The following is a 26,583-nucleotide window of genomic DNA, read 5'->3' on the forward strand; positions in this document are numbered from 1 at the left end:
GGAGAAGGAATCAAATGGGTGCTAATAACCACCTGGAGAGAGACAGAAAAAAGAGAAAAACCTTGAAACAAAGGAGAAGGCCTAAGAAACATCTGATACTGAAAGAGCATGGCTGATAAGACTGTTGCAGAACTTTAAAACCAGCAGGATTTGGTGGATTTCCTGAGATAAAAAATTGTTGATAAGACTGTTGCAGAACTTCAAAACTTGCAGGAATCATTGGATTTCTGGCACATGAAGTAATGGACAATAGATTCCTTTTGGACTATTTCTAGGACTTAGGGACATGTACAATTCCTCATGTTGATTCATTTTATTTTTCACATCACTACTAACCTGTGTTATTATGTGCTTATGCAATTTATATAATTATGTATAATACCTTCCATATTGATGGATTTATGTATACCTATTTCAAGTGAGCCCATTTAGAAACCCGTTAATATGATTTGATTTCCCACTTCCTTTTATTGTTTTCATCTCCCTTCCTGAGATGTCAGGCATGATCACCTCTTTTTGGGGAGTTCTCATCTCCTCGAGAAGTCAGGAAGAATAACCATCCTATGTTCTAAAACAAAAGATTTAAACAAAAAAAATTTAAAATAGAAAATTAATCTGCAAATTATATATAAAAACAAATCATTATGCCCACTGATAACAAGATGCCCCAGAGATTACAAAATATATTACAACATCACAGTATCTTGGAATTAGAAGTACCTCTTTGGCTATTTAGTCTAATCAATAGCTAAATAGAAATTTCCTCAATAAATAAAATATTTATTTGTGATGGAAAATGTTGCAACAATTATTTGTGGAATTGAGAGGCATTATGGTCTTTGCTGGATCTTTGTTTCCCTTTTCAGGATTTAAATCTGAATTTGAATTCTATTATCTGAGAATTTTAATTTGCATGATCATGGACAAATCCCTCAACCTCTCTAATTCTGTATGATCTACACCATTGGGCAAATATGAAGATCAAAAGTCTTTATAAGATTACCAGACTTAAAGACAAAAGACTTCCAGAACTGCTTTTTACTATTGATGTGATCTAATTATTATTTGTGTAACTTAGAGTTAATTACTCATCTTTCTGAATTTTGGTTATCTGCTCTGTAAAATAAAGGTATAAGATCCTTTTTAAATTCTAAAGCTAGTATGCTAAATTCTAGCTACAGTATTTTTAAAAATTCAAAAACAAAGAACATTAATAAATTTATTCATTATCATTTTCCACTGTGGACATTAACTAGAGCTCATCTGTTATTTCTTGCATTTCTATAGAGCAAATCAAGGAATACTTGTATACATAAAGGAAGAAATACAGGACAGTGGAGGAGTTGAGTAGCACAGACACACAAACCTGAAAGTTAAAGGAATCATGAAAGGTAGATTTAGAAAATCCCCAATAAAATGGAAAAATGCTAATAGCAAGATCTAAATAAGACTCTTAGAACATCACCAGAGACCTAAAAATAATAGCTTTAAAAATTCAAAGAAGACCAAACTTTTTATCTGTAATGATTTGAAATGGAAAATACCCATAAGAGTGGTAGTTGAAATCAGAAAGAGCAAAGTTAGAGAAATTCTAAATTCTATGAAGGTGTGTCATGGCAATGCTGAATAAATAGTGATAACATGTGGGTTGCCAGATGAGATCTGGATGATAGATCTAATACAATTAGCTTGTTCATAGTTTTGTGTCACTCTGATCATTACACTGTTTATGCTAAAATTGTGTGCTTCCAATCTTTACAAAAACCATCAACATTGTCAATAAATATTATTTATTTCAATCTTCCTTTCTCTTCCTTGAAGGGAAAAAGGTTTCTTTCTCCTCCTTCTTTATCCTAGATTTGCCCCTCTTTTATAGTCAAAATTTTCTTTTTGCCCAATGTCTATACAATCTAGTGTAGATTGAGGCATTTTCATATAGGCTGGAAATAGACCATATTTTTTTCATCAAATCTGCCTATAACTATTTTATTTTTTTCTTTCATAACCACATTATTTTAGAGTTGAGGTCTATCTCCTGGGGGGACCTATGTATTGTCTTGTTCTAGGAGGAACATAAGCTCTTTTTGAGATCAGCTCAGGAAAGATAAATACACTAGTTCACTTTTGGTGAAACTGAATTGATTCATTCTGAAAACCAATTTAGAATTATACAAAGGGAAATATAAATATTACTATTCTCAGATACAGAAATCCTGTTGATAAACATATATTCCAGATCAAAGGCAGAAAGAAAAGTTTCACACACACACACATTTAAATTCTTAGCACTTTTTGTGATATCAAGGAATTAGAAACAAGGTAGGATCTCATTAATCATAGCCTGGCTAAACAAATTGTGGCATATAAGCAAAATGGAATTCTACTGGATTGCAAGGGAAAAAAAGTAACCAAAAATCTAAAGAAGTACAGGAGATTTACAGGAACTGATACAGATTAAATGAAAAAAAAATCAGAAAAAAGAAAGCACACAGTGATTACAATGTAAATGGAAAGAATAAAATGAGAAACTGAATGCTTGTAAGTTTAATCACCAAACTTGATCTTGGATAAGAAAATATAGCTCCTTTAATTCTTTGCAGATGTGATGGGGCGGGGAGATCTTTCCATTGGAGTACTGTTCAAATTCAAATAAACATTCAAGTTTAGTTAAAAGGAACAATATTATCAAATACAGTGATAAAAACAGCATATTACTTGATAATAGGAAGCATGGAATTTGCTCATAATTAATTATCTATTTATCTTATTCTGCTGTCTTTACCTGCTTTTTAGGATGATTCACCTTTGAAACAGTGCATGGTTGTATTATTTAAGTTTCCCTTTTTTGAAGAAACTCTTAGTATTTTATAATTTTAGACTATACTAATCCAAAGTATATCTCTTATGTGATTTAGATTAACTGCTGTAGGTTGCTGTATATATTCTAGTTACCAGATAATGCCTTTACTTAGATCATTGCAAACTCTGCATGCCTGATTAGATTTCCACTAACTTCAGCCTCCAGCCTCTTCTTAGTTTGGGGTTCACATTTAAAGTTTGCCCCATAGAATTCACTTATTTGAAATATAGACTAAATGTTTTTATTGTTCATTTCATTCATGTCTAACTTTTCATAACTTCATTTGGGGTTTTCTGGACAAAGGTACTGGCATAATTTGTTATTTCCCCATTTTGCACTTGAAAAAATGGAGGCAAACAAGATTGTCTTGTCTAAGGTCACACAGCTAATTAATATTTGAGGTTAGATTTAAACTCAGATTTTCCTAACTTCAGGCTCAGTGCTCTATTTACTGTATCACCAAGCTTCTCCTAAAAGTTTTACCAAAATACAATATAGAGTAAATTATAATTGCATCACATATTATAATGTTCAGTAGCCACATCTTTTTCCCATAAATTTTGAAGTTTATATTCCTCTGTCTTCTCTTCTTCATCCTACAGTTTTTTTGCAGTGGACACAAATATATCTAAAGACTTCTTAGAATGGAAAGGGCAGTGAGGGAATTATTAAATATAATTTGCTTCAGAATTCCAAGTGAACAAAAATAAAAATTCACTACAATCAGTTTATCTTGTTTCATTTGACAGTCCCAATACAAGCAATTATTCCCTCTACTTCATAATGCCATTAGCCAGACCACTGCTAAAAGTTGCCCAAGCATTCTCAGAGGCTCCTACCTGACACTGCCATTCTCCAGATCTCTTCTTTAAGAGAAGCACACATACCTTGGAAATCATAGAGAGATGGAGCAAGATTGAGGAGAAAAGCCAAAAAGGAGAAAACCTTTGAAAAAATCCTATCAGATGTGAGCTTAAGTAGGACCTATGACAGCTGCCTTTTATCATAAAGTCTTATTCCAAACCTTATAGTTTGACAATATTGTTTCTCTTTTCTGCCTAAGATCTGAAAAGTACAGATAAATCCTGAACAACTTGAGGTTTCTTCTTTTTTTCTTAAAGCATTTTATTTTCAAGACATATGCACAGTTAATTTTTTTTTCAGGTACAAAGAGAAAGTATTTCTCCAAGGAGAGGCCCAAACCCACACCTGTGAGCCATCCCAACTCCTACCATGTGCTCCTGAACCTGGCCAGCTTCCACATTCTCAGGTTCAAATAACAAAAGACTCAGGCCCCTTCATTGGGTAGACTAAAAGGAAGTAACCATTCTTGACAAATGGTCACCAATTTTCCATCTCCCACAGGTCACCTCACTTCCTATAACTTCCTGTATCCTCCTGCAACTTAGGCTCTGACCCTCCAGAGATCATGTGAGCCTCCAGGATGCCAGGTCCTATCTCCCAGCTCTGGAAACAGGGATCATGTGACTTAGGCCTAGTCTCAAAAACTTGAGAAAACTTCATCCAATCAATCCTATTCAATCCCCCCTCTTTTTTATTTGTTTGAAAATTTCTCACTCCAATATATACATCTTCCACTAGGGCATCTTTGTAATGTAGGCCTTCAGGCTGGTCCCTCTTCAGTACTGACTGTAATTCACCTTCCAGCATTTAGAACCTATACCTGCACATCAGTGTAAGTTTTAGCTAAATCTTGAGCCACTCTAATGATTAAGTGCATAAGCAAGCTAATAACAGTATATTGCTGCTTAAAACAATGAGCAAGAATCAGAGATCCTGGTTCCACCAACTCCCACTATCTGTCTGGGAAACCCAGTCATCACAGAACAAATTGACATCTGGTAGCCATAGAATGACAGCACTGTGGAGGCCATAAGGCCTCAGGTCCATTGTCACAGTATTTTTACCTCAAGCAGTTCAGATCCAAACTAGTTTGGGACAAAGGGATGAAGATTTCATCTTCTGGAACTGTTTAAGGCTGAAAAGGGGTGGTAGATCTGGCCCTCGCCAGTGGGGTCTGGACCAAATTGGGAAAAAAAGTGACTTGTAGGTGGCAGCAGTAGTGATGAGTATTTTTTCAACATTGATCCTTGAATAGCCTTGTGTTTCAGATTTTTCCCTCCTTCCCTCCACCCCATTCTCTAGATGGCAAGCAATCCAATATATATTATACATGTAAAATATATGTTAAATCAAGTATGTATAAACATATTAATACAATTCTCTTGCTGCACAAGAAAAATCATACCAGAAAGGAAAGAAAATGAGTAAGAAAACAAAATGCAAGTGAACAATATCAAAAAGAGTGAGAATGTTATGTTGTGATCCACACTCAGTTCCTATAGTCCTCCCTCTGGGTGTAGATGGCTCTCTTCATCACAAGATCATTGGAACTGGCATCAATAATCTTATTGTTGAAAAGAGTCATGTTCATTAGAATTGATAATCTTAAAATATTGATGCTGTCCTGTACAATGATCTCCTGGTTCTGTTCATTTCACTTAGCATTAGTTGATGTAAGTCTCTTCAGACGTCTCTGAAATTATTCTCCTCATCATTTCTAATAGAACAATAATATTCCATAACATTCACATACTATAGCTTATTCAGCCATTCTCCAACTGCTGAGCATCCACTCAGTTTCCAATATCTTGCCACGATAAAAAGGGCTGCCACAGTTTTGCATATATGTGAGGCCCTTTCCTTCCTTTAAGATCTCTTTGAGATAGAAGCTCAATAGAAACACTACTGTTTCAAAGTATGGACAGTTTTATAACTTTTTGAGCATAGTTCCAAATTGCTCTCCAGAATGGGGTGGGTCCATTTGCAGTTACACCAACAATGTATTAATGTCCCAGTTTTCCCACATCTCTTCCAACATTCGTCAATATTTTAGTATCTCAGAGTTGTCTTAATTTGCATTTCTCTGATCAATAGTGATTGGGAGCACCTTTTCATATGATTAGAAAAGTTTTTTTTTTCCTTCATCTGAAATTTATTTGTTCATATCCTTTGACTGTTTACCAATTGGAGAATAGCTTGAATTTTTATAGATTGAAAATTCTCTATATATTTTAGAAATGAGGTCTTATCAGAACACAAAAATATAAAAATGTCTGCATTAGTTTTGTTTGTACAAAAACTTTTTAACTTAATATAATCAAAATAACCTAATTTGTTATTCAATTTTGAGTTCTACTTCTTCTTTGGACAAAAATTCCTTCTTTCTCCACAGATCCGAGAGGTACACTATCTTATGTTCTTCTAATTTGCTTATTAAATCACTATGTATAAATCATGAACACGTGATTGCACAGGAAGAACTGGATTCAGAAGGTAAAAGTAACCTGGGAAGAAAGACAATACTGCAAACAGTTTACACTCAATTCCCAGTGTTCTTTCTCTGGATATAGCTGATTCTTTCCATCATTGATCAAGTGGAACTGAATTAGATCTTCTCTATGCTGAAGATATCCACTTCAATCAGAATACATCTTCATACAGTATCATTGTTGAAGTGTATAATGATCTCCTGGTTCTGCTCATTTCACTCATCATCAGTTGATGTAAGTCTCTCCAAGCCTCTCTGTATTCATCCTGCTAGTCATTTCTTACAGAGCAATAATATTCCATAAAATTCATACAACATAATTTACCCAACCATTCTCCAATTGATGGGCATCCATTCATTTTCCAGTTTCTAGCTACCACAAAAAGGGCTGCCACAAACATTTTGGCACATACAGGTACCTTTCCCTTCTTTAGTATTTCTTTGGGATATAAGCCCAGTAGTAGCCCTTCTGAATCAAAGGATATGCAGAGTTTGATAACTTTGTGGGCATAGTTCCAAATTGCTCTCCAGAATGGTTGGATTCTTTCACAACTCCACCAACAATGTATCAATGTCCCAGTTTTCCCACAGCCCCTCCAACATTTATCATTATTTGTTCCTGTCATCTTAGCCAATCTGACAGATGTGTAGTCGTATCTCAGAGTTGTCTTAATTTGCATTTCTCTGATCAATAGTGATTTGGAATACTCTTTCATATGAATGGAAATAGTTTCAATTTCATCATCTGAAAATTGTCTGTTTATATCCTTTGATCATTTATCAATTAGAGAATGGTTTGTTTTCTTATAAATTAGAGTCAGTTCACTATATATTTTGGAAATGAGGCCTTTATTAGAACTTTTAACTGTAAAAATATTTTCCCAATTTGTTACTTCCCTTCTAATCTTCTTTGCTTTACTTTTGTTTGTACAAAAGCTTTTTAATTTGATGTAATCAAAATTTTCTATTTTGTGATCAATAATGATCTCTAGTTCTCCTTTGGTCACAAATTCCTTCATCCTCCGCTAGTCTGAGAGGTAAACTATCCTATGTTCCTCTAATTCATTTATGATCTTGTTCTTTATGCCTAAATCATGGACCCATTTCAATCTTATCTTAGTATATGGTGTTAAGTGTGGATCCATATCTAATTTCTGCCATACTAATTTCCATTTTTCCCAACAGTTTTTGTCAAATAATGAATTCTTATCCAAATACTTGGGATCTTTGGGTTTGTCAAACACGAGATTGCTATAGTTGTACACTATTTTGTCCTGTGAACCTTACCTATTGCATTGATCAACTAGTATATTTCTTATCCAATAACAAATGGTTTTTGTGACTGTGGCTTTATAATATAGTTTTAGATCAGGAACAGCTAGGCCATCTTCATTTGATTTTTTTTTCATTAATTCCCTATAAATTTTTGACCTTTTGTTCTTCCTTATGAATTTTATTGTTATTTTTTCTAGATCACTAAAATAGTTTCTTGGAAGTCTGATTGGTATAGCACTAAATAAATAAATTAGTTTAGGGAGTATTGTCATCTTTATTATATTTGCTCAGCCTATCCAAGAGCACTTAATATTTTTCTATTTATTTAAATCTGACTTTATTTTTGTGTCAAGTGTTATGTAATTTTGCTCATATATTTCCGGACTTTTCTTTAGTAGATAGATTCCCAAATATTTTATACTCTCGACAGTTGTTTTGAATGGAATTTCTCTTTGTATCTCTTATTGCATTTTGTTGGTGATGTATAAAAATGCTGAGGATTTATGTGGATTTATTTTGTATCCAGCAACTTTGCTAAAGTTGTGAATTATTTCTAATCACTTTTTATTAGAATCTCTAGGGTTCTCTAAGTATACCATCATATCATCTGCAAAGAGTGATAGTTTGATTTCCTCATTATCTACTCTAATTCCTTTAATCTCTTTCTCAACTCTTATTGCCGATGCTAGCATTTTCTAATACAATATTGAATAGTAATGGTGATAGTGGGCAAACTTGTTTCACTCCTGATCTTACTGGGAAAGGTTCCAGTTTATTTCTATTGCATATTATGCTTACTGACGATCGTAAATATATGCTCCTGATTATTCTAAGGAATAGTCCATTTATTCCTATTCTCTCAAACGTTTTTAGTAGAAATGGATGTTGGATTTTATCAAATGTTTTTTCTGCATCTATTGAGATGATCATATGTTTTGTATTAATTTGATTATTAATATGGTCAATTATACTAATAGTTTTCCTAATATTAAACCAGCCCTGCATTCCTGGTATAAATCCTACTTGATCATACTGTATTATCCTGGGGATGATTTTCTGAAGTCTTTTTACTAATATCTTATTTAAGATTTTAGCATTAATATTCATTAAGGAGATTGGTCTATAGTTTTCTTTCTCAGTTTTTAACCTACCTGGTTTGAATATCACTACCATGTCTGTGTCATAAAAGGAGTTTTGTAGGACTCCTTCATTCCCTATTTTTTCAAATAGTTTATATAACATTGGGACTAATTGTTCTTTATATGTTTGGAAAAATTCACATGTAAATCCATCTGGTCCTGGGGATTTTTTCTTAGGGAGTTAATTAATAACTTGTTCTATTTCTTTTTCTGAAATGGGACTATTTAAGCAATTTACTTCCTTTTCTGTTACTCTGGGAATCCTATATTTTTGGAAGTCGTCATTCATTTCACTTAGGTTATCAAATTTATTGGCATAAAGTTGGGCAAAGTAACTCCTTATTATTGCTCTAATTTCCTCTTCATTGGTGGAAAGTTCCCCCTTTTCATTTTTAAGACTAACAATTTGATTTTGCTCTTTCCTTTTTCTGATCACATTTACCAAAGGTTTATCTATTTTATTGTTTTTTTTTCATAAAACCAACTCTTAGTTTTATTTGATTAATTCAATAGTTATTTTTTTGCTTTCAATATTGTTAATTTCTCCTTTGAATTTTAGAATTTCAAGTTTAGTATTTGATTGGGGGTCTTAATTTGGTCTTTTTCTAGCTTTTTAAGTTGCAAGCCCAATTCATTGATCTTCTCTTTCCCTATTTTATTCAAATAAGCCTCTAAAGATATAAAATTTCCCCTTATTACCACTTTAGCTGCATCCCACAAATTTTGGTATGATTTCTCATTGTTGTTATTATCTTGGGTGAAATTATTATTTGTTTCTATAATTTGCTGTTTCACCCAATCATTGTTTAAGATGAGATTATTTAGTTTTCAATTACTTTTTGGTCTATTTACCCCTAACTTCTTGTTGAATGTAATTTTTATTGCATTGTGATTTGAGAAGAAAGCCTTTACAATTTTTATCTTCCTGCATTTAATTTTGAGATATTTATGTCCTAATATATGATCAATTTTTGTATAGGTTCCATGAACTGCTGAGAAGAATGTATATTCCTTTCTATCGCCATTCAGTTTTCTCCAAAGATCTATCATACCTAATTTTTCTAATATTCTATTTACTTCTTAAATTTCTTTCTTATTTGTTTTGTGGTTTAATTTATCTAACTCTGAGAGTCCAAGTTTGAGATCTCCCATTATTATAGTTTTGCTGTCTATTTCTTCTTTCAACTCTCTTAACTTCTCCTTTAGGAAGTTAGATGCTATACCACTTGGTGCATATATGTTTGGTATTGATATGGCTTCATTGTCTATGCTACCTTTAGCAAGATATAGTTTCCTTCCTTATCTCTTAATTACATCAATTTTTGCTTTTGCTTGATCTGAGATAAGGATGGCTACCTCTGCTTTTTTGACTTCACTTGAAGCCTAATAGATTCTGCTCCAGCCTTTTACCTTTACTCTGTAAGCATCTCCCTGTTTTAAATGTGTTTCTTGTAAACAACATATTGTAGGGTTCTGACTTTTGATGCAGTCTGCTATCCATCTCTGCTTAATGGGAGAGTTCATCCCATTTACATTTACAGTTAAAATGACTAATTCTGTATTTTCTGCCATCACATTATCCCCAGATTATGATTTTTCCCCTTGCCCCCCAAACTGCTTCCCCAGTATTAAACTTATGGGCCCCACGTGTGTCACGCAGCCCTCCTTTTTAAATATCCCTCCCCCTCCTTTTAAATTCCTTCCCCTTTCTTGTACCTTCCCTTATTACTCTTTTCCTCTTCTCTTTTCCTCTCCCCCTTCTAATGAGGTGAGAGAGAATTCTTTCAAAAACAAATATGTCAATTATTTTCGCTTTGAGCCAATTCTGATGAGAGTAATGTTGACACAATGTTCCTCCCCCTCTCTAAATTCCCTCAGATATGATGTTTTCTTTGCCTCTTCCTGTGATGTAGTTTCCCTCCTTTTATCTCCCCTTTTCCTGTTTTCTTACACTATCCCCTTTCCATTTCTACTTCCCTTTTTATGTTATATCAGTAAAATCAAATTATATATGTGGACTTTCTGTATATCCATAACAGAAGAGTTCCTTTTACCTTTTTCTGCTTCTCTTGGGTCCTGTGGTTGGAGATCAAATATTTTTTTAGATCTGTTTTAATTTCATCTGTTTCATTAAATGTCCATCTTCTTCCATGAAAGAAAATGCTAAACTTAGCTGGGTAGTTTATTCTTGACTGCATTCCAAGTTCCTTTGCCTTTTGGAATATCAGATTCCAGGCTCTTTGATCCTTTAATATGGATGTAGCCAGATCTTGAATGACCCTTATTGTGGCACCCTGGTATTTATATTGTGTTTTCCTTGCTGCTTGAAATATTGTTTCCTTAGTCTGATAGTTCTGCAGTTTGACCACAATATTCTGTGGAGTTTTGTTTGTTTGTTTGTTTGTTTTGGGTCTTTTTCAGAAGGTGTTCTGCAGAAATTTCACTGCTGTGGAAGTTCCACTGCCTCAGGCTAAGCCTCCCACTGTGCAGATTAGAGGCTGCCCCAGGCTGTGTCCCCCTGCCTTGCAGATACATAACTGCCCCAAGGAAAAGCCCCAAACAGGTAGCTGCACAGCTATGCTGTGATCTGTGCTGAGTCAGTTCTGGTTTTGGGTAGCTATAGGCAGTTTCTGGCTTTTTTTTTAAGTGGCTTTGATTTCTTTGCTTATCTGTTGTTTTGCAAGCAGAGTAGAGCAATCAGCCTATGCCAGTCCTCTGTATCTGTAGCTTTTCTAACACCAGAGGCTCCCCAGCCCAATCTGCACACTATGCTAGCCTTTAGTCTATCATTGTCTGTGAGAGTCTTCCAGATTCTCTTCGACTTGTAAGTTATTGTGCTTCTAATCTTTGTGGATTTTACCAGTCAAGTGCTATTTTTGAGGCTGAATTAAATAGTTGATATTGAGGGTAAGAGAGAGGTTAGAAATTCGTGTGTGGCTTCTATGCCATATTGGCTCTGCCCCCCAATTGGCATTTTTTCCATTATTTTCCTTGAAATTGTTCTTCTAGATGAACTTTGTTATTTTTTCTAGGTCTGTAAAATAATTTCTTGGGAGTTTGATTGGTATAGCACTAAATAAATAGATAAATTTAGGTAGTAGTATTATCATTTTTATTATATTATCTCATCCTACCCATAAACACTTGATATTTTTCCAACTGATTAGATCTGACTTTATTTGTGTGGAAAGTGTTTTGTAGTTGTGTTCAGATAGTTACTGACTTTCCCTTGGCAGATAGATTATCAAATGTTTTATAATCTCAACAATTATTTTGAATGGAATTTCTTTCTGTATGTCTTACTGCAGAACTTTGTTGATGATATATAAAAATGCTGATGATTTATGTGGATTTATTTTGTATCCTGCAACTTTGTTAAAATTGTGCATTGTTTCTAGTAGTTTTTTAGTTGATTCTCTAGGATTCTCTAAGTATACCATCATATCATCTGCAAAATATGATAATTTTGTTTTCTTCTTACCTATTCTAATTCCTTTAATAAGCTAACATTTCTTTTTTCTTTTTTTCATTTACTTTTCTTTTTTATTATAGCTTTTTATTTACAAGATATATGCATAGGTAATTTTTCAGCATTAACAATTGCAAAACATTTTGTTCCAACTTTTCAACTCCTTCCCTCCCCACCTCCCTCCCAGATGGCAGGTTGACCAATACATGTTAAATATGTTAAAGTATAAGTTAAATACGATATATGTATGAATAAATAGTTATTTTGCTGTACAAAAAGAATTGTACTTTGAAATAGTGTAAATTATCCTGTGAAGGAAATCAAAAATGCTGGTGGACAAAAATAAAGGGATTGAGAATTTTATGTAGTGGTTCATAGTCAACTCCCAGAGTTCTTTCCCTGGGTGTAGCTGGTTCAGTTCATTACTGCTCTGTTGGAACTGATTTGGTTCATTTCATTGTTGAAAATGGCCATGTCCATCAGCATTGATCATCATGTAACATTGTTGTTGAAGTATATAATGATCTTCTGGTCCTGCTGATTTCACTCAGCATCAGTTCATGTAAGTCTCTCCAGGCTTTTCATTCTGCTGGTCATTTCTTACAGAACAATAATATTTCATAATATTCATATACCACAATTTATTCATTTATTCAGTCATTCTCCAGATGGGCATCCACTCAGTTTCCAGGTTCTGGCTACTACAAAGAGGGCTGTCACAAACATTCTTGCACATACAAGTCTCTTTCCCTTCTTTAAAATCTCTTTCAGATATAATCCCAGTAGTAACATTGCTGGGTCAAAGGGTATGCACAGTTGGATAACTTTTTGAGCATAGTTCCAAATTGCTCTCCAGAATGGCTGGATGTATTCACAATTCTACCAACAATGTATCAGTGTCCAGTTTTCCCACATTACCTCCAACATTCTGCATTCTTTTTCCCTGTCATTCTAGCCAATCTGACAGATGGGTAGAGGTATCTCAGAGTTGTCTTAATTTGTATTTCTCTGATTAATAATGACTTGGAGTATGTTTTCATATGCCTAGAAATAGTTTCCATTTCTTCATTTGAGAATTGTCTGTTCATATACTTTGACGATTTATCAATTGGAGAATGGCTTGATTTCTTATAAATTAGAGTCAATTATCTATATATTTTGGAAATGAGGCCTTTATCAGAATCTTTGATTTTAAAAATATTTTCCCGTTTATTGCTTCCCTTTTAATCTTGTCTGCATTAGTTTTATTTGTACAAAACCTTTTCAATTTGATATAATCAAAATTTTCTATTTCATGATCAATAATGATCTCTAGTTCTTCTTTGGTCATAAATTTCTTTCTCTTCCACAGGTCTGAGAGGTAAACTATCCTATATTCTTCTAATTTATTTATAATCTCATTCTTTATGCCTAAGTCATGAACCCATTTTGACCTTATCTTGGTGTGTGGTATTAAATGTGAGTCAATGTCTAGTTTCTGCCATACTAATTTCCAATTTTCCCAGCAGTTTTTGTCAAAAAAAGAGTTCTTATTATAAAAGCTGGAGTCTTTGGGTTTGTCAAATACTAGATTATTAACATTATTGGATTTTTAGTCCTTTGAACCTAACCTATTCCACTGATCAATTAGTCTATTTCTTAGCCAATATCAAATGGTTTTGGTAACTGCTGCTTTATAATATAATTTTAGATCTGATACAGCTAGGCCACCTTCATTTGATTTTTTTTTTCATTAATTCCTTTGAAATTCTTGACCTTTTGTTTTTCCATATGAACTTTGTTGTTATTTTTTCTAGGTCATTAAAATAGTTTTTTGGGGAGTTTGATTGGTATAGCGCTAAATAAATAGATTAGATAGTATTGTCATCTTTATTATATTTGCTTGCCCAATCCAAGAACATTTAATATTTTTCCAATTAGTTAGATGTAACTTTATTTGCATGGAAAGTGTTTTGTAGTTTTATTCATATAGTTTCTGATGTTCCCTTGGCAGATAAATTCCTAAATATTTTATACTATCTGTAGTTACTTTAAATGGAATTTCTCTTTGTAACTCTAAATGTTGGATTTTATTAGTGATATATAAAAATGCTGATGACTTATATGGTTTTATTTTGTATCCTACAAATTTGCTAAAGGTGTGGATTATTTTTTTAAATTTTATTTATAAATTTTTTGACAGTATATATGCATGAGTAATTTTTTAAAATGACATTATCTCTTGTATTCATTTTGCCAAATTATCCCCTCCCTCCCTCTATTCCCTCCTCTTGATGACAGGCAATTCCATACATTTTACATGTGTTACAATATAACCTAGATACAATATATGTTTGTAGATACCATTTTCTTGTTGCACATTAAGTATTAGATTCCAAAGTAACCTGGGTAGATAGACAGTAGTGCTAACAATTTACATTCACTTCCCAGTGTTCCTTCTCTGGGTGTAGTTGTTTCTGTCCATCATTGATCAACTGGAAGTGAGTTGGATCTTCTTTATGTTGAAGATATCCACTTCCATCAGAATACCTCTTCATACAGCATTGAAGTGTACAGCGATCTTCTGGTTCTATTCATTTCACTCAGCATCAGTTGATGTAAGTCTCTCCAAGCCTCTCTGTATTCCTCCTGCTGGTCATTTCTTACAGAGCAATAATATTCCATAACCTTCATATACCACAATTTACCCAACCATTCTCCAATTGATGGACATCCATTCATCTTCCAGTTTCTAGCCATTATGAAAAGAGCTGCCACAAACATTTTGGCACATACAGGTCCCTTTCCCCTCCTCAGTATTTCTTTTGGATATAAGCCCCTTGGATCAAAGGGTATGCACAGTTTGATAACTTTTTGGGCATAGTTCCAAATTGCTCTCCAGAATTGTTGGATTCTTTCACAACTCCACCAACAATGTATTAGTGTCCCAGTTTTCCCACATCCCCTCCAATATTCATCATTATTTGTTCCTGTCATCTTAGGCATCTTACCAGGTGTGTAGTGGTATCTCAGAGTTGTCTTAATTTGCATTTCTCTGATCAGTAGTGATTTGGAACACTCTTTCATATGAGTGGATATAATTTCAATTTCATCATCTGAGAATTGTCTGTTCATATCCTCTGACCATTTATCAATTGGAGAATGGTTTGATTTCTTATAAATTAGGGTCAGTTCTCTATATATTTTGGAAATGAGACCTTTATCAGAACCTTTAACTGTAAAAATATTTTCCCAATTTGTTACTTCCCTTCTAATCTTGTTTGCATTAGTATTGTTAGTTCAGAAATGTTTTAGTTTGATGTAATCAAAATCTTCTATTTTGTGATCAATAATGATCTCTAGTTCTCCTCATTCCTTCCTCCTCCACAGGTCTGAGAGGTAGACTATTCTCTGTTCCTCTAATCTATTTATGATTTCATTCTTTATGCCTAAATCATGGACCCATTTTGATCTTATCTTGGTATATGGTGTTAAGTGTGGATCCATATCTAATTTCTGCCATACTAATTTACAGTTTAAGTGTAGATTATTTTTAATAGCTTTTTAGTAGAATCTCTGAGGTTCTATAAATATACCGTCATATTATCAGAAAAGAGTGATCATTTGATTTCCTCATTACCTACTCTAATTCCTTCAATTTCTTTCTCAACTTATTGCCAAAACTAAAAGATAACATTTCTAATGCAGTATTGAATAGCAACAGTGATCGTGAGCTACCTTGTGTCACCCTGATCTTATTGGGAATGGTTCTAGTTTGTCCCCATTACATATGCCACTTGCTAATGGTTTTAAAATAATGCTACTGATCATTTTAAGGGAAACTCCATTTATTCCTATATTCCCTAGTGTTTTTTTAATAGGAATGGGTGTTGAATTTTATCAAATGCTTTTTCTGCATCTATTTAGATAATTATGTGCTTTTTGTTAGTTTGGTTATCAAAATAATCAATTACTCCAATAGTTTTCTGTTATGGGCCAGAACTTTGAACTTAAAACAAGGATTCTTACAAGGTACTAGTTAAGTGGAATTGATGATACAATGGTTATCTGGTTTAGCATGGTACTTAATAGTTTTCTAAGTTCAGTGTGATTGATTTAATCTTACAACATATGATGGTTTTCTAGTGATATAATGATTGGTCCAGTGGAGAGCATATAAGCTGGGAGCCTCAGTTAGATTCATTCAGAGAGAGCTAGAGAAGATAAGTGTACTGGAGGCTGATGCAGAAGCTCTTGAACCCAGATTCATTCATCCCATCTCACACCACCTTGGTCGCAGGCTCTCCTCCGTAGTTTCTCCATTGAAATTAAGACTCCAAAAAGCCTTTAAGAAAGATAACTGGGCCCCAGGAAAGGAAACAAGACTTTGAAAGAGATAATAAAGGATTTGGACTTTCAGTGGTGACTGAACTGAAAAGAAGGATGCCCCAGAGACCCCCAAGAAAACCAAACAAAGGATATTACAGATTTCCTAACATTGAACAAGCCCAGCTTTCCTGCCTTAAATCCTACTTGGTCATGGTATATTATTTTTGGGATGACTTTCTGTAACCTCTTTGGTAAGATTTTATTTAAGATTTTTGCATTAATATTCATTAAGGAAATTGGTCTATATTTTTTTCTCTCTCTTTTTCACCCTATTTGGGTTAGGTATAGCATTGTCTCTTTGTCATAAAAAAAATTTGGTAAGATTCCTTCTTTACCTATTTTTTCAAATAGTTTGTATAGTATTGCAGTTAATTGTTCTTTAAATGCTTGGCAGAATTCACATGTAAATCCATCTAGCCCTGGATATTTTTTCTTAGGGAGTTGATTAATATGTTATTCTATTTCTTTTTGTAAAATGGGACTATTTAAGGAATTTATTTCCTCTTCTGTTAATCTGGGTAATCTATTATTGTGTAGGTATTCCTCCATTTCACTTAGATTATCAAATTTATTGACATAGAGTTGAGCAAAATAACTCCTAATTATTGTTCTAATTTCCTCTTCATTGGTGGAAAATTCTCCCTTTTCTCTTCTGAGACTAACAATTTGATTTTCTTCTTTCCTTTTTATAATCAAATTAACTGTAGGTTTGTCTATTTTGTTGTTTTGTTTCATAAAAGCAACTCTTAATTTTATTTATTAATTCAAGAGTTTTCTTTCAATTGTTTTAATCTCCAGAATTTCAAATTTAGTATTTATCTGGGATTTTAAAATTTGTTCCTTTTCTATCTTTTTTAGTTGTAAGCCCAATTCATTGATCTTCTCTTTCTCTATTTTGTACAAATAAGCATCTAGAGATATAAAATTTCTTCTGATTACCAATTTGTTAGCCTCCCACAAATTTTGGTATATTGTCTCATTATTGTCATTCTCTTAGATCAAATTATTGATTGTGTCTGTGATTAATAATTTCACCCATTCTTTCTTTAGGATTAGATTATTTAAATTCCAATTAATTTTTGGTCTAATTTCCCCTGGCTTTTTAGTGCATATAATTTTTATTGCATCATGATCTGAAAAATGCATTTAATATTTTTGCCTTTCTAAATTTGATTTTGAGTTTTTTTATGCCCTAAATACATATACAATTTTTGTATAGGTTCCATGAACCACCGAGAAAAAAGTTTAATCCTTTTTTGTTTCTATTTAATTTTCTCCTCTAAAATTCTATTTATCTCCTTAACTTCTTTCTTATTTATTTTGTGGTTCAATTTATCTAGTTCTGAGAGAGCAAAGTTGATACCCTTCACTACTATAGTTTTGTTGTCTATTTCTTTTTGCAGCTCTTAATTTGTCCTGTAGGAATTCGGATTCTGTACCACTTAATGTATGTATATTTAGTATTTATATTACTTTATTATCTATGGTACCTTTTAGGAAGATATAGTTTCCTTCCTTATCTCTTTTAATTAGATCTATTTTTTTTTCTTTTTCTTTTTTTTTTTTTTTTTTTTTTTTTTTTTTTTGTTTTTGTTTTTGTTTTTGTTTTTGCTTGATCTGAGATCAGGATTGCCACACTTGCTTTTTTTTTTTTTTTTTTTTTTTTATTTCAGCTGAAGTGTAAAAGGCTAGAACTAAGCAATGTACTTGAATAATGAAGCACGTGAGACTAATTGCCAAATGGACAGTTCCCTATTAACTTGTTTGAAGGTTGACTCTCCCCAGTTGTTCTGTGCTGACTTGACTGGTGGGACAAAGAAGGGGAAGTGATGGAGGAGTAGGAGGAGGAAGAGGAAATTGACATGTGGACACTGAGTCAGTCTCCCCTGGCATTTGAAGGAGGAAGGTTTGTGGGGAGATTGCTAGATTTAATCCCCTGACCTTGACCATAAAAGATCAAGAATAAAGACGCTTAGTGATCCTGACTCTGGCTGATTTCTGGGAAGACAGAGTTCCAGCACTGAAGCATAATAGATTCTGCTCCAGCCTTTTACCTTTACTCTATATGTATCACTCTGCTTTAAATGTGCTCTCTGTAAACAACATATTGTAGGATTCTGGCATTCAATCTAGTCTGCTATTTTCTTCCATTTTAGGGGGAGTTCATCCCATTCACATTCACAGTTAAAATGACTAATTCTGAATTTCCCATCATCTTATTTACCCCAAGTTATGCTTTTCTCTTTCCTTTCCTCCTTTCCCTCCTCCCCAGTATTTTGTGTCTGACCCCCATCTCCCTCAAAAGTCCTCTCCATTTACAGTCCTTCCTCATTTCTTATACCTTTCTCCTATTACCTCTGTTTTCCCTTCTTTTAACCTCCCCCTTTCCTTTCCCCTTTCCTCTCCCACTTCCCTATAAGGTAAGACAAGTTTCTCAGTGAAACCAAACATGTCAATATTCTCTCTTTGAGCCAAATATGATGAGAGTAAAATTTACACAATGTTCATCCTCCTCCCTTCCTTCCTTCAATTACAATAGATCTTTTTTGGTCTTCATGAGAAGTAATTTCTGTCATTTCATCTCTATTTTCCTCTTTTTTCAGTATAATCCCCTTTCCAATTCTAATTTCTTTTATATATTTTCAAATCAAAATGAAATTATACCTGTACTCTCTAAGTATACTCATAGCAGAGATATAGTTTCAAGAGTTCTTTCCTTTTTATCTTTTTATACTTTTCTTGATTTTTGTATTTGGAGATCAAATTTTTTGTTTGGCTCTGGTATTTTCATCAGAAATAAATGAAATTCACTTGTATCATTGAATGTCCATCTTCTTTCCTAAAAGCTAATGCTTAGTTTTGCTGTATAGTTGATTATTGGCTGTAATCCAATTTTCTTTGTCTTTTTTGGATATCAGATTCCAGGTCCTCATTCTTTTAACATAGAAGGTTCTAGGTCCTGGGTAATTCTGATTGTGACTCCTTGATATTTGAATTATTTCTTTCTGGCTACTTGAAATATATTTTTCCTGGTCTGATAATTCTGAAATTTAGCTATGATATTCCTTGGAATTTTCATTTTAAGGTCTCTTTCAGGAAGTGATCAGTGAATTCTTTCAATGATTATTTTCCCTTCTAGTTCAAGGATATCAGGGCAGCTTTCCTTGATTTCCTGAAAGATGATGTCCAGACTCTGTTTTTTTTCTCATGATTTTTAGGAAGTTCAATAAACCTTATATTTTCTCTTCTAAATCTGTTTTCCAGGTCAGTTGTTTTTCTAATGAGGTATTTACATTTTCTTCTATTTTTTTCAGTTTTTGATTTTGTTTGACTGATTTTTGATGTCTCATTGAGTCATTCATTTCCATTTGTTCTATTCTAATTTTTAGTGAATTAATTTCTTCACTTACCTTTTTAGCTCTTTTTGTATTTGGCCAATTAAATTTTTAAATGAGCTGTTTTGTTCATTGCAGTTTTTCCCCACTTCACAAATTCTGTTCTTAAACAAATTGATTTCTTTTTCATGTGTATTTTGTAAGGAGTGATATTTTTTTCCATTTCATCAAATCTATTTTGTATGGACTTATTTGCCTTTTCCATTTCATCAAATCTACTTTATAAGGAGTTATATGCTTTTCCCATTTTATCATATATGTTTAAGGAATTTTCTTCAGATAATTTCTGTTTTTCCTTTTTCATACCCTCTTGTAAAGATCTCATTTCTTTTTCCCATTTTCCTTCTAACTTTCTTTTAAGATTCTTTTTTAATTCTTCCAAGAGAGCCTTGTGAAATGGGAATCAACACATATCATCTTTTGGGCCTTCATCTGGACCTGATTTGCCTTTAGGAACCTCAAGTTTTGAGGTCTTTTCTTCTCTCTTTTCATAAAAGCTTTCTATTGTCAGAGTTCTTTTTGTGTTTTTTTTTTTTTGCTCTTTTTGTTAAGAGTTTAAGTTTTAGCCATAGGAATGACAGCCACTTTAGTTTGCTCTAAGGCCTGTGTTTCTGACAGACTTCTATGCACTGGATGGCATGGTGAAGGCCTGTGTACTAGACTTCAGGGCCTCACAATTTGCCTTTTGTATTTGCTTTGGGTGACTTACAGCAAATCCCTGAACCATTGGCTTGTATCCAAATAGAGTAGCTAAAGAACCTGCCCTGGGCTCCCTGGGTTGTGGTCTGGGATTGGCAGCCTCTCCCCCTGTTTGATTGAAACAAACCTTTTCTGAAGTTCTTCCAAAATATCTTCTTCTGGAAATTTGCTGTACTCCAAATATTTGTGGGTTCTGTCATTCCAAAACCAGTTCAGAGGCTTAACCTGCTGTTTTTTTGAGGGAAGCTCAGAGAAACTCAAATCATGACTCATCTACTCTTCATCATCTTGGCTCTCCTTCCCCTAAAGGTCCTTTCAAATGTTAATTCCTCCAGGGAATATTTTATCTCTACCAAGTTATTATTGTTCTCTCCCTTTTTCAATTATCTCATATGTATACATAGTACATACATACATGCATGTGTACACACATGTACACAGATATGGGTATAAATGTTTTCTTTCTCAATTTGTAGTAAACTCTTTGATGGAAGATTCATTGCCCCCCTTTATTTTTGTATCCTTAAGGCCTTGCACATATTAGACACCTAAAAATGCTTCTTGGATTGAATTCAATCTCAGGTAAACACAAACAATAAGTCTTTCAGTTCAAATCATGTGATCAATGTACCTTCTGCCACCTAGTGCTAGTACATCTTAATGATAGTTCTATTCTTTTGAATTATGAATACAGCCTTTAAAAGAGATCTCACTAGACTAAACTTATAAAGTATTAATAGTAACACTACAGTTATCAAAGGCAATAAAAGTAAATTTATTATCTCTTTCCCAAACAGTTCCATTTTCCTAAGTTATCTTTCTTAACTGCTACAAACAACCAATTTCTCATCCAGGATTGAACATCTTGAAGTCATTATTAACATGTCTTTATTTTTCATCAGATATTCAATCTACCTCTGTCCTCTTGGTATTTTTAAATATCTGTCTACTATATATTTATCTAAAATTTCATGACCGGTATCTACAGATAGGATCTTTTTACTGCTCTAGGAACATAGATAAAGAAAAGAAAGAGAACTCAGAGGTCATCTAGTTTAATACTCTCATTTTATAGATGAAGAAATTGAAGTTTAGGGAAGTTTATATACATAATATCATATATACAGTAACTGTCACTGTCAGGTGTATATTGGTTTCAAGTAAGACTAGCCCTTTTTAGCACTGCTCATTTACCCTTAGTGTTCACCTGGCAGTCAATTCTCACCTTTGTATTCAAGAAGCTGTAGCATTTGCAATGAATATACCCTTGTAAATCATCTCAGTAGAAAGATTAAATTAGATTGAATATAACTAATGGACCACAAACTAATCAGTGAGTTTGGGGGAAGTGCCTAACCCAAGCAAGTGAAGACTTCTCCTGAAACAATGGACAGATGAGAACAATTTGGGGAGTACTTAAAGCTTTTTCAAACATCAAAGACACTGAGATCATCCACTGAACCCCAGGCTATCACTTGACTTTTATCTTAGCACTGGTCTTTGATGACAAAGAGGGAATGAGAATGACAACTTTGTGCAACTCACCCCATTTAAATCTAATTCATGTATCATTCATGATGTCATTGGTTCTCTTTGAAAAAAAAGGACAAACAAGTGAGAAAGGCTTTGAACCCAGTCCTCTGAACCATATACTTTTCATTGTACAAAACCACTATTATTATTGAATCTTAATATTACAGCCAGACTTGCCCTAGTAATACTAAAGTAAAACAGTCCTTAGATACCACTTTGATCAAGTCATTTGCTTTCTCAAGAATTTACAATGATTTCTTATTTTCTACAGATACAAGTTACAATCCCTTTGTATTGTTTTCAAGGTCAAATCTTCTACTTCATTAAAACTGGTCTAATCTGCATATATTATATGCATATATTAAATTCCAGACACATAAGCTGAATTGTGTATTGAAAATAATACTAGAGTAGTCATCAGAAAATCTAGGTTCTTCTATTGGTTCCTAGCTGTGTGAAATTTTCAGTCTTTGAGTATATATTCAAAGAACTAGAGCTAGTAGGTTCCTAATTTAATCTAACTCTCTCATTTGATTAATGAGGAAAATGAAGCAAAAAATGTCCCTAAGGTCACACAGGTAGTAACTAACAGAGAAAGGATCTCAATAAAGATGCTTTGACTTCAAATTTGGTGTTCCTTCTGCTGCATCGTTGATGGTACACTAGTTTCTTCTACTTTAAAATGAAAATTTCTGTAGTATAAGTTTTCTATGATAATTTTACACCTTTAAATCCTTTGATCTTCCCTAGTTCTTAATTTATTTTATACATGAGGATGTTAAACCAGCTCTTTTTGGTAACTTCTATTCCAGGACCAGTAATCTATGAATCTCTCAATTTATCCTCATGTTTTTACACACAGCTATGCTATTAGACCTCTGGACTGGCAGATCTACTGATAGAAAAGCTGGGGAGAATGTTTTTCAATATAACATTCTCATTTTTGTGCTTTTTTATGTTGTTTTCTTTTTGAGATAGCTTTTCTAAATCTTACCTATTCTTTCAGGTCCAGTTTAAATGAAGCCCATATAATAATCTGAATTCCTGTAATACTTAATGTCTAAACTAATTTACCACTTAATTCTAGATTGACTGGTATTGTGAAATCTAGATAGCAAACATAAAATCATAAATTGAACACTTGAATGAATTTTAGACTATAGGACCAAACATTTAAAACTGTATGCTAACCCTTGAGGTCTCTTGTTCTACAAACTTTATTTTACAGGTGAATTGATTCAATGACCTGCATTAAAGATAAGGAGAGATCTCTTGATACTAGAATTCAATATTCTCTCCACCCCATTTCATTATAGCACATCTAATAGTTTTGTATCTCCATTAATGAATAACACAGTGCTATATATGTAGTGAGAGTTTAAGAAATATCTAAGGTATTAATGGATTGGTGAGAACATATATGTATTTTTTATCTTATAAAGCATTTTTTCAAGAATTAAAAATTTTTTAAATTTAACATGTCATTTAAAAATATTAAAAAATAGAAAATATTTGAGTTGAAGAATCTGAGATCTGTCTGAAATTCAAAGATTATTGTGCAAATTTATGGAGAACTACACATATGATTATTATTACACTATTCAAGGAAAAGTTCTTGGGAATTAGATAAGAGGAGAAATGTGACTGCATTAATAGGGTATTCAGCTAAAATGTAACATGAATTCTCAGTAGTAATTCTTCCCATCCTTCTGTATGCAGTCTAAATTTCATCTTTTACATGGACTCTTCATTAACTAGCCCATTTAGAAAAAATCTGGACCTCATTTGAAATCCATAGTGTTTAATTTATATTATTCACATGATCCTTTATGCATTTTGACTTGTATCCATGTCTATTTATTAACCTGTTTAACTTCTTGATTAATTATAAGCATCTGAAGGATAAGAACTGGAGCTCATTCATAATTTTATTTCCTACAGAGTCTTACATATTACTTAGAAAGTACTTGTTTAATGAGGGAATACCAGTTTTCAGAACCAAGAAGGGACATTCTAGAACTGAGGTCATTAATCTTCTGCCGGGTTATTCTGGACATTTTGAAGGCCATTTCATTAGTTAAATAAACAATAACCATATATTTCCTGAATGCCTATTATGTGAGGAATACTTTAGTGGAAACTAGGGACTGAGTCCTTGTCTTCATTGAGTTCAGAATTTAGTGTGGAGAAAGATAGAAGCTACAATAATAGCTACAATAAAGATTGTTATATGATTAAAGTACCAGAAAATGAAAACAAAACAAAACAAAGTGCTATAGTAAATGTGAGGGAAAGGTCATTTCTGTGCTAGAGAGTCAATTGTCAATTAACATTTATTAAGGAGTATATTTCCCTTTGTATATATTTCTAACATTCTTTGGCTTTTTAAAGTCAAGTCTACAATTGTGTACACTAGCACTATTTTTCACAAAGAAAAAAAAAAATTAAAAGACTTATCAGCCCTTGCCTCTCAGATGTACAGGAGAAGACACATGTTCAAAGAGCTCTACCTTGCAGATTTAGTCTCTAATTTTAAAGATTGAATGATCTTTTCTATAAATTTCATTGTCTTAGGAACTATGCAGGAGTCTAACTTCATTGATCATGGGCCTCTATGCTTCCAATACAAGTACAAATCCCATCTAGGGACTTGTTTTATCTCTAGGAAGTTCTGTCCTTCACATTTTGCCAGCTTTGTATATATTTGAAAAAAATCTCAAAGTGAAAATATGGATTTAAGTTTGTTCCCATAAAAGGAAATTATTGGAAATGGATCATAATTCTCCAGCTATATCTAAACTCTTGCTCTTGGTTACAAGAACTAAATCAAAATGACAGAGTGTGATACTCTTAGCCTTTGTGCTCTTCTTTCCACCTGCATGGAAATAGTTAATGATCAGCATCTGGGCTTGTGGCAGCACTGGGGAAACAGATTTCTCAATATGACTCTAGTTACTGGATGTTAGATGCTCGTAAAGTGCTCTTTCTGAATGAAAAAGTAATTACAGCGTTTAATAGCAACTCCAGTAAGTGTGTTTTATAAAACTTTATTTTCCTTTCTTCAGCTAATAGAAATACACCCATACACAGACCCAACTTCTTCTCTACTGCAGGCTGCCTTTGGGATATAGTCTCTAAAGTAATAATCCCCTTAAGAAATACTTCAGAACTAAAACAAAATAAAACATAACAAAAATACAAGCAAGCAAGGAACAACAACAACAACAAAACACAAAACAAGCAAACAAACAAACAAAACACTTAATTACTCTTGCTCCAAAGAATTGGTTATTCTGGATGACAGCTCAGGATATTCTCTAAACTTCTGATCAGACAGGACAAGTTAATTATCTATTTCATGCAATATTCCAATTGTATTTCTGAAAATATTTGTCAAATTCCTAAATATAGAGATTGTTGCAAAAAGATAAAAAAAGATTGTGCAAACTATTATAGGTTGAGTGTTGAATTGGGAGAAAGCCAGAACTGTGTCCCTCCCCAGATCATTTACTCAGTGATCTCCAATAAGAAAGTAATTTAGCATCCTTGAATTTTTTATTCTTCCTATTAGTGAAATTGGACTAATAATAGGCACTTCTTCCTTGACTTAGAATGATGATAAGAAAATTAAATTCAGAAAAGTATTCTGATGTCCTCAAATAAAGGTACTTTGTGAAAAAATAGTTCTATTATCTCTCTCTATCCAATTCTTCTCCATTAGAAGATTTTTAATTGATTTAAATTCAGTTCAAGAAAGTGTATTATATTCAAGATATACTGTGTTGAATACTAAGAGGTTGGGAAGATGAAGTCTTTGACCTTAATCAGGTTTCATTCTAGTGGTAAGAGAGTGACCTTGTCCATGGCATGGGGGTGGGATTTAAATATAGCACATATGCAAATACGACTAAAACAATGTAGAATGTGGCAGTCAGAAATCCAGGCAAAATGTTAAGGCACATTTAAGGATTGGACAGATTCCTTCATTTGAGGTTGACTCTTTATAACCCATTTAGTATTTTCTTGTCAAAAGTACTGGAGTGGTTTGCCATTTGTTATTCAGTACATTTCACAGAGAGAAAACTGAATCAAAAATGGTTAAATATTTTCAGAAATACAATTGGAATGTTGCATGAGATAGATAACTAATTTACATGTCTGGCAGAAACTTGCTCAGGGTCAAAGAATGATATAAATGTGTTCCCAGTTTATTGCTTCCCTTCTAATCTTGTCTTCATTAGTTTTGTTTGTACAAAACCTTTTCAATTTGATATAATCAAATTTTTCTATTTTGTGATCAGTAATAATCTTTAGTTCTTCTTTGGTCATAAATTCCTTTCTCCTCCACAAACCTGAGATGTAAACTATCCTACATTCTTCTAATTTGTTTATAATATTATTCTTTATGTTTACATCATGAATCCATTTTGACCTTATTTTGGTATACCGGTGTTAGGTATGGGTCAATGTCTCTTTTCTGGCATACCAGTTTT

Source organism: Sminthopsis crassicaudata, chromosome 2 (assembly GCF_048593235.1).
Source record: "Sminthopsis crassicaudata isolate SCR6 chromosome 2, ASM4859323v1, whole genome shotgun sequence".
NCBI lineage: Eukaryota > Metazoa > Chordata > Mammalia > Dasyuromorphia > Dasyuridae > Sminthopsis > Sminthopsis crassicaudata.